Consider the following 14,141-nt stretch of genomic DNA (forward strand, 5'->3'; position numbering starts at 1 on the left):
CACGTGTAACTGTACAATGTTTATTGTATATAGCGTGAATTTACTAAAATTAGGGTCTCATCAGTTATCAACTGATTGTATTCATATTGTTTATTTAACTGCTGTACCTTATTAAACGGTGACTTAAGAAATGTAATTTTGCTGTCCTATAATTCCCGGTTTGGGGTGCCTCCAGCACATCCCGAGAAGCTGCACGAGCTTAGCTGGCTCTTCATATCGGAGACATAACAACCGAGCGTGACCTGTGCGCTATGTTGCGACTTACGCGAAAAGTGAGCCCTCAGAGCAGCAAACAAAGATTGTCGAGAGAGGAATGAGAGCTAATTGTTCCAGCGCGGAGAACTGCTTAAACATGTGTTGGAGATGCACCACTTGTGACAACTTATCTCCTTGTGATGCAGCCGATGTGTGACTAACTGCCCTCCATTAATCTTCAGACTTTGCGGGCAGCTTTTGAGCGGCACGAATTCAGCCAGCAGTTAAACCCACCTAATTGTCTTGTGCCGGGTAAAAACAGAGCTAAGCGGATTTGTCGCTGCGGCAGGCGGCGCTCTGCTCTGTTGATCGCTTTCTGAGCTCGGTCCGCTTTCAGTGTCCACAGCAAAAACACCGGCGACAGATACCAGACACCGCGCCGGCCACAGCAGCCGCTAGCGCTCCGTACTCTCTGCTATCCCAACCTCTCTCTCTCTCTCTCTCTCTCTCTCTCTCTCTCTCTCTCTCTCTCTCTCTCTCTCTCTCTCTCTCTTTCTCTCTCTCTCTCTCTCTCTCTCTCTCTCTCTCTCTCTCTCTCTCTCTCTCTCTCTCTCTCTCTCTCTCTCCCTCTCTCTCTCTCTCTCTCTCTCTCTCTCTCTCTCTCTCTCTCTCTCTCTCTCTCTCTCTCTCTCTCTCTCTCTCTCTCTCTCTCGCTCTATAATTCACTGACTTACTCATCCGTTCTCGTCTCTCCTCCATGCTGTATTCAAATGAGGTCCCTGTTGGAACTTCCCATAGACATGATTTACATGTCTTTTTCTGTAAATGCCTTTCATGTTATAATTAGACTAAAAGAGAATAAAATAAACGATAATATCATATAAATTCGGGGAAAAGAATTCGCTCTATCCCAGAAAAAAAAATATATTGGTGTCACTGACATGCTGTAAATGTAAAAAAAAAAACATTTTGTTATGCAACGAAGCTTCCTATTCCTGGCGGGCTCCGCCGGGACAAGAAACTGGCGGGGGGGGCCGATTCGGCCCCCCCCCCCCTGAGATCTCGAGAACGAAGCAAGATAGCGACAAGCGGTAAACGGCATCGGATACGCATGGACAAGGTCTACAATTTTTACTAAGGTCATTTTCAGGTCAGGTCAAAGATGACGTCACAGGGGTCGAAAAAGTCAAAATGGCGGCGCTAGATATGGAGAGAGTTTTTCTCGAATAACTTTCGAATTAGTCAAGATAGGAACAAACTAAGGACATCATCGTGATCCTCTCGTCAATCCGCATCGAATGATATATATGTTGACCTCGAAAGGTCAAGGTCAAAGGTTGACCTCAGGTCACGTGACCTCGAGGTCATCATGTATATCATTCGATGCGTCTTGACGAGCTGAACACAATGAGACCATCCACGCGTCTGTATCTTGTTCCTGTACGGAGTTATTGGCCAAAAACCTTTGGTGACCTTTGATGACGTCACATGACCTCACAGCTGCCCAACAGCAAAACAGACCTCAAGGTAGTGAAGGTTGATCGTATATGAAGTCATGTATGGTATATGGGGCCATTCCGACCCGTTTTAGTGGTAAAAACAGGGAGTTGATTTTTCCCCCATTGACTTATAATGGGGAGGTCGCGAAACTGACCTGACCTTAGGTCACCGATATCGAAATTCCGAGATACACAAATTGCACATACTGGTACCCTAACTAAAGCCTGAAGAGAAGAAGTTGATCGGTCAAAAACTCTAGCTCTGGCGTGATTGCAAACTTTTCTGAGGTAGGGTCACCAAACCGCCTCTGGTGACCTGACCTGAGGTCAGATCAACTCAAAATTTTCAGGCATGTTGCGTAGAAGCCTTTTAGGAAAAGTCAGAAAATTTGAGCTTCCTAGCTCAACGCGTTTGGGAGAAATAACCAAAAAACCTCAGGGGGGCTCCTGAGGCCCCCCCCCCCCCCGCCAGGAATAGGGTTAAGATTACAAGCCCTATGCACAAGAGAAAAATGGCCAACGCATTTCATAGGCAGACTAGGTTCGGAACGTTCGGAATATGTGTAATAGAACTATAGGTACGGTGTTACACTGAACACTGGCCAGTACTCTGGGTGATAACACAGTCCCTTGCACGTCATTACCGCGGCCATCAGCCCCAGTGACCCTGGACGACACAGGCGACCGACCGCAACCACCGGCCCGCCGACCGGTTAGCCGGGCACGGACCGACATTTTGGGGAATTGATGGCGTCATGATCGTGGCAGCGGCTGCAATCAATGGTGGACAAATAGCAAATCACTGGAGCTTAAAGGCAAATTATCGCCAGCGAGCTCCATCTGTTAATCCGGCCTGACCGAGCGATAAAATTAATCCGTCTTGGAGTGCGTCGGGTGCAGCGGGCCCCTTCGCGGTACGATCGGCGCCGCCGCCGCGACGATCCGGGTTTAATTGAGGTCACTCGGTGTGGCGGTGGCCGATATGGGGTTTGTCCGGTGATCGGGATGTCACAATATCCGTGTAACCGAACAGTGACGTGAAATGTCCCAGACTGACGTGCATTGATGATGTGGGAACTGATTGTCATATTACATACTCTGAATTTAAGCACCACTGACTTGTTTAATATCACTCTTGAATTAGTTAATCTGATTTCCGGTACATTCAAGTAGATATGGCAAAACAGTTTTTTTTTTGTAAAATAAAAACGAAATATATGTTGCAACTTTCTACCAAACAGTTTACAAGTTTACATGTTAAACTGTAAATTTTGAACTGGGTGTAAGGGTAAAGGGTAAGCAATTAGGATATTCAGTGTTGACTGTTGAGGTACCGATGTGAATCTGTCCTATAAGGTATTTTTTTTTAAGAATCCGGCCATTGAAGATATTCCGCGCAAAAAGCTTCAGAATATTTCAGCATGCAGCTAATAAACTATCGTAATGATTTACATCTAATGAACTGTCGTAACAATTTTCAGCTAATAAACTGTCAGTAATGATGTGTCTTAAATAGGTGTGCCTAAAGTTTTTCACGTTGATCAGCCTCGATTGTTTGAAATTGACTCATATAATTGCTTCTAAATAAAGCAATTATGAGCATAGCAAAGACAGTTAATTCATATCCTCCAAAGGCGATGCAAAGGCCGTGCCTGTCTTTGACTAGTTTCATTAATAAGCTGCTTGCAATTTACCGCCTTTCATTTTAGATAAATGGAACGGTCCCAACAAACGCTCTCCTTTTAAGAGCTATTATTTGTTACAGCTCCCAAAGGCGTTTATCATGTTACTAGCTCGTAATAAGACATGAAAGCTTAGCTTCACCGTCCATTGCCGCGCTCAAGCGCAACAGAGCAAGGTACTGTCCTACACTTACAGAGGAAACAAAGATATAAGGGAATTAAGTGTTCGGTATCAATCAATACCATTTTTTAAGGCAAAAATGCCTTAAAAATTTGCGCAATAACATGTTGAAATTGGCCATTTTTTGTTGGAAGAAAATATTTCCTAAAGAACTTTTTAGTTGTTATAGTAGCAAGTAGTCACTTCATTACACCAATGCACGTCACTTTATCCATTGTATAGTATATGGTCAGCATTCATTTCGTACTTTAACAAAATACCGCTCTCACATATAAGCTAGATCATAGACGTTGCGCAAAACATCCGTAAATGCATTTGCATTTCCGGACACCACTGTAGTGAACAAAAAGATGTTTTTCACACCACTGTAGTAAAAAAAAAAAACATCTACCTGCGTAACACCAATCTCATCTACACCATCTCACCCATCTGCCCTTGAGCGTAGCCTTTCGGCACAGGAGACACCATTGACCGTATTAGTGGCAAGCTGGTTAATTACCGCGTTTTTTTTTAGCAAATTACCATGTCACCAGTTGACGAAACAGGCAGCTGATCAGCGGAAACAGAGGTCACGTGGCAAGGTGCCATGGCGTGGCGCACAGGCCGACAGTTACCTTAACAAAAGTCGGCCTCCGGTCGGGCGAATTCATGCGGCAAAGTTCTAAAGTAGAAATAAACGAGATAAATTGTCAAATTTTACCAGTGCGGCGAGCATGAACCAACTGCAGAGGACTTAAAAATAATCCCATAACCTCAAGCCAGTCGTGAATATGAGGCCATCACAAACGCACACTCTTCCGCCAGTCTACGTTTTACATCTTCTCGTTGGATTTCAGCCGCCATCTTTATAGCTATCACAGTAGTCAGCAGCGCCACGTCTCATCCCTCCTAGGAAACTGGGCACTCTCTGTCACATTTTGTCACAGAATCCGCCTCGATCCCCCCTCCCCCCCTGAATCCCCCCCATCGTGACTCCCAACAGAGGGGGTAGCCAGTTACCAACCAGCGACTTCGACCCATTCGACCAATAAGGAAAACTCGCGGCAAAAGCCCGATGGGCTTCGTCCATCTGGGGCATCACTCTTCCGCAGTCGCTGTTTTGTCCAGAGAGGTTTTACTTACACCCATCGGCCTGGTATGCGGTCGAAAATGATTGTACGAACAGTATTTCATCAGAGGCACTTTCTTCAGCCTCTGCCAATGGGAGAATGGGTGGTGTCTTTATATTCCAAATATAGATAAAATATAAATGTAAGTATATTTCATGGCATGCCAACCATGAACCAGATCATGCGTTTCTGTTGTGGTCGCTGAACTCAGCTCTCTGCGACTTTGTGACATTTCGTGGCATTCATAAGTCACTATGCATTTATCAGCACCTTTCAGCGCAAGTCCCATAGCCTTGACATTCTCCCAGAATTAGCACATATCTCCCCCGTCCCCCGGGCCCCGTTTTCCTCTGCGTCCCTCTGCCCCCTGAGTAGCCGGGCCGTGACCCAGTCTTCCCCGCCTGCGGCGTCACACCGGTCGATTCGAGACTCGCCATCAGTCAATGGGAGGCCGGGCGACGCCACTTTGCCGCGCCGCAATCGGCACGGGTGCGCCGCACTTCGCCGCGCCTATTATCCTAATGCGCCGCGGTTGTCGTCAGCGCGGCGCCTCCCAGTCGGCGCTGACAGCACTGACTGCTGACCGCTGCGGATCAGAGGTGACCACTGACCGCTGACTGGCTCAGACCGCGCCGCATTTGCCGCGACAGACTTCAGAGGAGCTCTGGCCGTGGTCACCGCCCCTGTATTTGGCCGGGTGTCAGAGCTCCGGGCCGAAATTGGAGCCCGGTTTTTAACGCTGCGGTCTTCAGCAGCCCCGTCGACAAATGGTTCCGATTTGGTAACGGCACTCATTTCTGGACAGGAAAGTCGATGGTTTATCATTGTCAGCTCCAGTCCGAGTACCATTCTTTATCGGAGTAAATGTGAATGTCGGGGCCGGGGGTTAGGTTCACCTACCGTGTTTCTAAGGCGGGATAAAATTCACTGCAACGGATATTTCACTACATCAATTGCATCAATTTATACGCGAAGCATTGAAATGGTTGCATCAAGGTTGAAGAGAGAGAAAGAGAGAGAGAGAGAGGGAGGGAGGGAGGGAGAGAGAAGAGAGAGATAGTTAATAAACAACATAGAGAGAAAGAGAGAGAGGGGGGAGAGAGAAGAGAGATGTAAACAACTTAGAGAGAAATGGAGAGAGAGGGGAGAGGATGAGAGGAAGAGGGATAGATGTTCCATCAGTCTTTGTTGATCAGTGATCAGTGATCACTACCGCATAGATCAATGGCTGTCGTTGCCACTAACCGCTATCGGTAATTGTTCGATCCCATCAGTAGCCCGCATTCCAGACGATTCCGTTTCTCCCTCCGACCGAAGCTCGCATGTTTCCTCTCTCCGAAGCGAGCTGTCATTAACAACCAATGGTCATCTAAGAAGTGGTACTGATTATTTTAAAGCGAGTCTTCACATGATGTAACCAGAGCGAGCCAGGAGCAGGGGTCAGAGCTGCACTGGAAGTTAAACTAGGCAACGGAGATCAGCTAAGCCGAGAGCAAATCTAGTCAGCGGAGATCAGCTCCACCGGGAGTGAAGCTAGGCACCGGGGGTCAGCTCTACCGGGAGCGGAGCCCAGTAGCGGAGCCCACCTCGGAGCCCAGCAGCGGATCCGAAGTGGGGGAGCCGGATGAACGAGCGGTGAAGCGGAGACACCAGCCATGTAGGTAGAGGATCCACCAGGGTTAGCCGGGCCGGGGAGAGCATACCCCAGCTGCGGCCGGGCCGGGGAGTGGAGGAGCTGCAGCGGCGGCCGTCAGTTTTTGCTGCCGCCGGTGCCGGTGGCCGCGTCGTCAATCGGTCATCGTTGGCTGCGGCCGCCTCTTTCTGGCAGTGAGCGATGTTGACAGAATGACATCCGGACGGCAATTTCCCGGTCTGATTACGTATACAAGTCACAGACACTGGCTTCCAGGTAAAAGCAGCTGCTGTGCGACGTCGGTCGTTGCTGCTGACAACCGTCTTTAATATCGCACGACGCCGCCTTCCGATTATGTGAGATATGGTGATATCGCATCCTGTTCAAGTTCACTCTGTATCCGTTAGCATCTTGCATCCGCACGGTGAATCCGCTGCTGTTACCACTCGTCCCACTCGGCTGGCTCCCTCTGTGTCTCTCACGGCCAGTGTTCCTCTATTGACGCTGCCGCTGTCGACACAGGCCGGCGCATCCCGGCTGCCGACAGGCGGCGAGCGCGGCGCAGTAAATACATTCCCGACGCGTGTGCGTGGCGCTCAGTCTCCGACAATACCCGACTGATCAGCCGACGGCCGTGACGTTTTGGACGCGCGAGCCGAGGGCTGACGGCAGGTTCGGAGCAGCTCAGCCGCGACCCCAGCGCCGTGTAGCGGCCGCTGGGTGAACTATCTCCCACCCGGCGCATCCCGTTAGGAGAGCCATGTCCGAGACTGAAGGGCTGTTTCGAGCCGAGTGGCGTTTTTCCCGCATGGCGCGAGGCCGCAGCTCGGACGTTGGACCAGCGTGTCCGGCGTGCGGACAACAAATGATGGCTGATCAGCCGGCTCGCGGACTATGGTCGTCATTTGTCGTGGGCGCCGGGACTGGCATCGACACGCGGCCCAGCCGGTAATGGTTCGGAGCCGCCCGGTGCCTCGCGGAACGACCGCAGCGCCGACAACCCGTCCCCTACGGCAGCAAGCCGGGTCCGGAGACAGAATTGGAGCGTTTGGCTGTGCGTTACAGACATTTTTCATCCGTATTTGAAGGATTTGTGCCTGTTGCTTAGAAATCAATAAGCACTAAGCAGGAATGATAAAATAAACAACAATGACTTGTTTAATTGAAGACTGGCAGTGAAAATGAAGGTGATGGAAAAGGAAAAATTAAGTGTGCAAATGTAAAGCCAGTCGAAAGCCAGTCGAGACACGGCTATAACAAAAACTTACTTGGCGTGATGAAATTGCCGAAACAGCCCCTCTGAAACGGGAAGAATGTCTTCGGGTAGTTCTCCAGCATACACCTCCTGCTGGTTGATTAATAACGGAGCGCTACAAAATATCCATCTTATCCTAACGAAAGGTATCTTGCCACTGTTGAGGCAGCATATCTCTGTTTACATGCGCAACGCACTACTGCACATTTTGGGCAGCCATGTCAATCCCAATCGTATAATCACCGATCTCCTGATGTCTCCACACTCACTGCAAACAAACCGCATCACTCAATGTCACTGGCGTTTTGATCACACTCTTTCCTCGGTCGGTAAGCTCGGAGCACCTCCGTCCCTCTGCACCTCCATCCCTCTGCCTCTCCGTCCCTCTGCCTCACATCACACGAGCGGCGGGGTTGGCAGACTGCCAACGCCCCAGGGCTAGTACCGACGTGACCTTGAGGTGCGGTGACCGCAAGGGCGAATTTGGGTGCTCGCTGGGGGGGGGGGGCTTAGAAGGTAGCTCTTCATAGCTTTTTGATAATGAATACAGCGAAATCTCGTTGCTGGTGCGCCCTAAAACAACAACATAATAATGAACGCAAACAATTAGATAAATAAAAAGGAAGGCGGCTCTGGTAGAGCTGATGGTATCAATAGGCCTTACCTTGTGCATATTCAAATGAAATAATAAAACTAATCAGTGGTTTATCACTGCGCGTAAAGATTATATTTCTAGTTATCTTCCTTATTTTCAGTTGAATCGATGACATTACGCAGTGTTCCCTGGGAAAACGTTTTCATTTGACACTTCACTTATACCTAATAGGTAATTTTTTTGTCATGACATTTAGAATAAAATAGAACACATCACATCATCACAATAATATCAAACACATCATAATCAAATGGATTCGCGTCTTCAAAGCCTCGTAACTGTTCGAGCGCCCATTGTCAAAACATTTGTCACATTTCAGAGAAATACATAAGTAAAAATTAAGGTTATTTGAAACACAATTGTCAATCCGAGACTCCGACAGTAGCGTCCTATGGGTGGCTGGAGTCTTTGGAAACTTTGCGCTGAAAGCAGGCTTTGACAAGAGCTTAGTTCAAGTTTGGAATAAGCTGCGATGAATATTCATGCTGCTTTATGTTTATTCAGGACTGATACTCAAAATATAAGTGGGAAGTGTATCACTTAATTTGCAATTGATGAAGATATTCTCGGTCCACTACCGTAGAGTTTATTGAGTACGTAAAATAGCACTTAACATGGCAACGAAAAGCGCGGATATTTAAAAACACCGACAGAATACGAGTCGCCTCAAGGGCAGCAATAGGGACGCGCAAATGTCACAACATTTCGCCGTACAGCATGAGGACATGATCAGTCGCATACCTGATGCAAGTAACTATGTTACAGGCAGCCCGCGGAGCAGACGTTTGATGCTGAACTTAACGGAGGTGTGGGAGGGCTGTGAGATCCGTGCGGCTATTTCAAGAGCTAATGCAGGCTTGCTTTTGGAGCCGTTCGCTTTTGTATGACACTGAGCGGAATAACGCCATATCCGGGGCTCTGCACTGACTGACTAAAATAAAAATCAATATTATTTTTGCGAATCACGGCATGGAAACAAAATCAGTCATTATGAAAAGGACGTGAGACATTTGGAGTTTGGCGCAAACATTTGGACATTTGGAGGCTCACTTATGCATAGAAAGGTAAATGAATATCTTTGGATACTGGCTGCTCTTTCTAAATACCTACAGCAGGCTATTTGACCATTCGGCTATTCCGTCAAACAAATACTGCCGAAAATATAGCACCATTGCGAATCACTAATAAGCAGTTCAGTTGCCGAAATGGCTTTCTCATCCTGTTTAGACCATTTGATTTATTAACTTCCCAACCACCTTGTCACTGTCAGATGGTTTCACCTTTACTGCCCCAGCTGCACCAGCCGCTGAAACCTCCTTGTTCTGACACCTAGCATCATTAAGAACATTCTCTCGACGCCCCTCCCCTCCCCATACGAGCTCCCCCCCCCCCCCCCTCTCCGTGCAGCTCTGAACTGCCGTGTCCAGCCGGTTCGCTCAGACGGCACCAAATTAGCCGGGTCGGCCGCCGCCGTCCCGGCCGTCAGCCCGAGCCGGCTGGTTAGACTGAGTCCGGAGAAACAGGCCTAGACAGACGCGTGTGTGTCGTGGCAGGAGCAGACTGGACTCTAATTTTCCGTGCCGATGGTCAGGGCAGATGTGTTAACAGTTAAACAGCGATAGGGTTTAGTGGTGTTGGAAACAGGGGTACTGTGTCAGTTACCGTCAGTAACTTAGGTTTAGATGTGCCCGTGTCAAACGTGCCTTTTTTAGTAAGCTTCAGCAGTATCAGCATTCATAAGTTTGGCTAGCTAGCAACATCATTAGCTTGAAAAACGGTGAAATGAAAAGCTGGGAATATATGTATGAAGATTGGCCCATGAAAGCACAAGAAATGAAAGCGGTAGTTTCAGAATATGGACTGCTCGCTGGAATAAAACTTTGGAAATTTTGCTTGCGTGACCTGAGAAACACCAGCTGTGTTTATTTGTAACAGCGCGGCCTGGGATGCATTACATCCGGATCACCCATTACAATTATTGCGATAGTTTGTTGAGTGCTGCTAGAGCCTGATGCAGTAAACAAGCTGTTTCCCCGATATTTTGTTCCCTCACTTTCGAACTTCTTCGAGTTTGAGTTACGAAATGTCGGCGCTATTGTGCTTAGCCCTACGGCCGCGTTGCTAGTTCACCGCCCGGCTTACGAGTATTGCGGCACAGCATACCTGCAGGCGCGCGACGCCTCTGCCATCTAGGGGCAGAACGGTAAGCTCGCGTGTTGCGGGGCGATTAAAGGTAGTGTGCCACCTTTGAAAGATTTCCCATTTTATTTTTCCTAGGATAAGAAGCTTCTGTTTTTACCTAATATCGCAAAAAAAAATCAAAAATGGGCCTGGAATAGTGCCTTTTTCGCCTAAAAGTTTGTCGGTTTTTCGATATGTATAACAACTGTAGTGGGCTGACCTGCAAACAGGCGTCGGCAACAATCGCGAATGCGGCGCACATGTGACAATAAGCAAAGGTCATTATAGAGTTACGACGTACGGGAATGAGTTATCAGCTGTCTAATCGTAGACAACACAATGTCGAGCCTTAAACTGTAAGCCTGTATTGGTAATGTTTCTTTTATTTGGCTGTCGAACATTATTAATGGTCTGAAATATGATTTTATGTAAAATAATTGATATGAAAAAGCCGACTCTTAAGTTATGACCCCATTTCACCACACACAAGTGGCAGAAATGACAATGATCAGCTGACGCATTTTTCTTGGCCGAAGTCAGAGCGCGCGGCCCGAGGCACCACCACCGCACCACAAAGTATGAGCAGAAGCCGCGCCCAAAGCCAGGGCCCCGGTAACGTGAGGTAGCCGAGTCGGGGCAGCGTGCGCTGACCCAAGTCGGGGCCGCAGCTTTGGGCGCGGTCTACCGCATCCCCGCGGGCAGCCCCGGGCTATCACATGACACCGGGAGGACGCGCGGCCCCGGCTTGGGTCAGCGCACGCTGCCCCGACTCGGCTACCTCACGTTACCGGGGCCCTGGCTTTGGGCGCGGTCTACCGCACCACCTAACAGGCGTGTTCGAAACCGCAGTAGATGATGATGAACGGGTTTATCGAAACTTGATTGGATGAGCATATCGGTAATAGCGATTTCAGTGTGTGCATTTATTGTTCATAGTGGTGTGAAATGTGGTTGGGGTACGACCGACAACCCGTCGGGGCGAATTTCGCACTGGGGTACTCAAAATTTGAAGAATTTAAGACGTTTCCATGAGTTTTGAAGGTATGGATAAGTTCTAAAAATCCGGTTCTCCTTATCTGGGCCATTAACTCCATACGGTCCAGGAAAGCTGGCACACTACCTTTAACTGCCGGTGTCCGGTACGCACGAACTAACGTCAGCAGGAAAATTGTTTCAGAATTCAGAGCAGCAGGAATTATCCGGCTGGAGTTATTGGTGACGGGGCCGGGAAGAACCAGTTCAAAGCAAAAGGATGTCAGATGTATGGAGAAGATGGACGATGGATTAATTAATGTGAGATGGGCAATTGACAGTCATCCTTAATGTCATCAGTTCTGTTATAAAAACACACATATGCACACACCATTACCTTCAGTCTGGTCATCAACGTGTTCCATCCACATATTTTGCTGATGTAAAAAGGGGAGTTTTTTTCTAGAAATCATGAGTAAAGACGACTATCTAGCCAACCATTTGTAGTGTCAGCACTAGAGATGTCAATCGGATACCAACTTTTTGGTATACCGATACCAAACCGATACCAACTTGGTATTTGGTATTTCAATCGTAATGTGTTTGGTATTTTGTTGGTATCATTAACCCTCAATAATGTATAAAAGGCTAAGAAATCGGTAAAAAGTTGGTATTTCCCTCAATTTTCCAAGTTGGTTTGGTTTCGGTATTTCCCCATGGTTTTGGTTGGTATTTGGTTTGGTATCGGTATTAAGATTTTCCGTAATTGACATCACTAGTCAGCACTAAGTACCGCCCCACGCTTATTCAGCACCATTACCTATCATTAATAGCCCGCAAATCTGTCTCTATGGCTCCCAATCAATTCAGCAATAAATCCGCCTTCTCTCACCCCCATCCACAACTCCCCTCTCCCCCTCTCCTTGTCCACCGCCCCCCCCCCCCCTCCCCCCCCCCCCCCCCGCCGACCCCCGGGTCACGGGTCGTCTGGCGCGGCTGTAACACGGCCATCACACGGCCAGCTGGAGGGGAGCACGCTTTATTGGCAGTCCGCCTGACCAGACGCCATGAAATTGTGAATCTCGGACGGACGATCAATGACCCACTCTGAGACGGTGGTGCCAGCGCCGACCGGCCGGGCGGGGGGACACTGACGGACACCGGCCGGCCCTTGGGGAGTGGGGACCCTTGCCGGGGTACCGGCCGGTCGGGGCAGCCGCGGCTGGGAGTTCGGGGAGCCAATGGGGGATATCTGGGGTGCCAAGGAGAAGGAACAGGATGAAGTGCGAATGAGTCTATTTAACAGCCAAGTAATGGATCATCAAACACTTCTGATGGAAAGGTTGACGGCTATAAATGAGCATAAAAAAACGGAAAAAATTAAGCATCGGTTGCAAATACCTATGAAAAACGCCTCTAACATCGTTCATTTGCCAATGTGCTCACTTAGTGAAGAGAACTATACAAAGAGAACTATACATACAAAGATTTAAATATCGATAAAAATTAGCACTACCCTTTACGTTCCTCGTTTCTTATTACTCCTTTCTCCCACCGTCCCTCTGGCCAGCCGGGCCCGGCTTCTGACCAATCACCGCAGCGTCCTTCGATACGGTCCCGCTGTGTTTTCCCCACAAATGGTCCGTCTGATTAGCACCGGCACTCGATCACCGGGCGCCGAGTGGCGTTCTGTTGACCCGAGTGGCCCCTGTTGACCGTGTCTACCGACCCCGTTCGCCGCTCTCTGCCTCCGTCAACACAATCACAGCCGCAAACAGAACCGGTAGCGGCCCACTTCCGCTAGGTGAAGACGTGGAAGGGATGACGTCGACGTCATCGAGAGGAGAGGGTTGATGACGTTGGTGTCATCGAGAGGGAAGGGGTGTCATCCAGAAGGAGGGCTGATGGTGTTGATGTCATCCAGAGAGAAGCGAGGCTGATACCCGCCGGGATAATCCCTGATGGTGCGTGATTGACGCTTTGACTATGCTTCAAATGGATCAAGGAGGTTGGCATGATGGGTATTCTCAGATGCCACCTCAGCTGAATGAAGTGTCCTCCTGTGGGAACCCCTCACGGAGAGAGCGGCTGGGCGACCCCGGATTTCTACGGACCAGTCCCGTGAGGCCCGCCATCGGTGTTGTAATGCATAGGCTGCAGCCCCAGGGACAGGCTCGTCTGCTCAACGTCTGAGATACATCGGCTGTTGCTGGAAATCCGCCACCGACCCACTGTTTGGCTGGGTGGACGCGATGTCACATGAGGCTATTTTGTCTTGGAGGTACGCGGTTGACATGTTTGTCCCTCAGCTAGCAAATTAAATTCGATCAATTTTAGAAGAAAACATTCGTTGCAAAACAGTTTAAGGACTAGTAAATGTCGCTCCCTCCCACAAAGAACCAGAGTCATGCCCTGTAACAAAGTTTCAGTTGTTCTGACTTTGTTACGACAGGGGCAAAACCAGCCATCCTCCTGTTGCCGTTGTTATAACTCTCGGCACGGCCGGCCCAACTAATCGTCTGCGTTTCCAGCACATTGAGACATCAAAGGACCCGTCAGAGACAATAGATCGTCACAGGGTGACGAACGGGTCCCCGAGGATAGCAGCAGTCCCGGTCGGTATTTCTGACAGCTCTCTCAGAGATGGGGCAGGGCTGGGACAACGGTCAGCGCGCTGGCGATTCTTACCCTGTAACTGTCGCAGCCACTGACCTCCTCCTGTGACCACTGTGACACTATCCGACACTAATCTCTCCCTAGTGACCTTGACCTGGACAGT

The 14,141-nt window shown here is 49.0% G+C and overlaps 1 protein-coding gene across 1 annotated transcript in view; it reads right to left on the reverse strand.

The window, feature by feature from the left end:
* LOC122386226 (neuroligin-2-like) overlaps positions 1-7,929 on the reverse strand; it is a 152,409-nt gene extending 144,480 nt beyond the window's left edge. Inside the window, exon 1 of the mRNA XM_043375222.1 lies at positions 7,568-7,929. The gene's annotated coding sequence lies outside the window, so the exon portion shown is untranslated. The remainder of the gene's footprint in view (positions 1-7,567) is intronic.
* Between the last annotated feature and the right edge of the window lie 6,212 nt (positions 7,930-14,141).

Source organism: Amphibalanus amphitrite, unplaced genomic scaffold, assembly GCF_019059575.1.
Source record: "Amphibalanus amphitrite isolate SeventyFive unplaced genomic scaffold, NRLGWU_Aamphi_draft 000244F_arrow, whole genome shotgun sequence".
Classification (NCBI taxonomy): Eukaryota; Metazoa; Arthropoda; class Thecostraca; order Balanomorpha; family Balanidae; genus Amphibalanus; species Amphibalanus amphitrite.